Source organism: Gadus macrocephalus, chromosome 4 (assembly GCF_031168955.1).
Source record: "Gadus macrocephalus chromosome 4, ASM3116895v1".
Lineage (NCBI taxonomy): Eukaryota > Metazoa > Chordata > Actinopteri > Gadiformes > Gadidae > Gadus > Gadus macrocephalus.
Genome location: NC_082385.1, coordinates 11,493,180 through 11,494,676, shown reverse-complemented (window position 1 = coordinate 11,494,676; position 1,497 = coordinate 11,493,180).

Sequence of the window (1,497 nt, the reverse complement as noted above, 5' to 3'; positions counted from 1 at the left end):
CTCGGGGAAATTAAATACAGACATTATCAACTTATCGTCCATTTTGCCGTCCTGCCGTCTGCCGTGTTGTTGTGGCTGTGCCGTGCTGCGCGCGCGCGGAAGCGGTAATCTTCTCCCGCCTTTTCCGCCCAGTTTCTGCCCAGCTGCACGTTATCGCGAGCGCAAGCTGCCGCTCGCAGCAGTTCGCATTTGAGTCGGATAGGGGCGCAACACGGGTTCGCCATTCATAAACACAGCTATTTGCATTCATGTCCTGTTGCTTCCAATATCATTTTCATTATTTGCAGGCTTCCTTTTTACAAAAATTGTCTTATAAATTGTCATTACCAAGACATTGGTTCGGTTTCAAGAAGCATAATGTGTATTGTTTGAGTGAAGACTTTTCAGGCAGCTCTTGTGTACCTGGTTGCAACAACTTTTCGTTTCTACATTCCCAATCCAACATAGGCCAGGGGAATATATATAAATATGATTATATGATATGATATATGTGTTATCTCCCTGTTTTATTTGTCCTAAATACACGAGAATGATTTATTTGTCAACCAACAACCAAAGACTAATATAGATTTTTGCCATTTGTTAAATGCAATGTATGATCATACATGTGAAATAAAGTATATTACTATACCGACCAACAAGCAAAGACTAAAATAGAATTTGCCATTTGTTTAATGCAACATATACATGAAGCCCAACCTCACACAGACAACCCCAAACATTATTTTTTTAAAGTATAATTTAACATCCCACACTTTGAATGGCCCCTGATGTGGTTTCAAGGATGTATTGTCGGCACCAACTAATGCACTGACAACAACAAAACAAGCCTTTATCATATTAATCCCCCTGTAATGAATTCTGCACCGTTTGACCCGAAGTGGATGTGCTACAATTCGCTCTATTGAGAATCACAATAAACTACAGATAGTGATCTCAAATTCTCAGCAAACTATACATCAACAATCTGCTCGCTATTAAACCCAACAGAAAAGGATGGGGCAGTGGTGTTTATTGTTATCTGTTCTCCGGCCCTTATAAGAGGAGCTTAGGACAGATTGTGAAAATCCATTAATACTCCAGAAGAAGAGGAAGAAAGGTCTATCATCTTGTATGAAATCGCAGGATTGGCTGAATGTAACCTGTGTGAGCTTTGCCTCGGCCTTGCACGTTGTCCAGCAGACTGCATGGCACAGATAAGACATGAACAGGTGGACGAGTGATATCAAAGACTAAGAATTTATGTTCAATACTATGTCGGTTCATTTATCATCTCACCCTTGATTGATAAAGCATATAAAAGATGAGTGTGTGGTGCAACACAAATTGTGATGTTCTTCCAGACCTAACCGAAACAGATCAATGTATTTTATCACGCACTATGATCATAGTTGGCTGGATTGGATGGACCTGGTTCTAATTTACCGATGATAAAGCTGACTAGGGAAGTGCAATTAGGAAATACATTGAATTGCTAATCCTCTAATTCAGAAGATA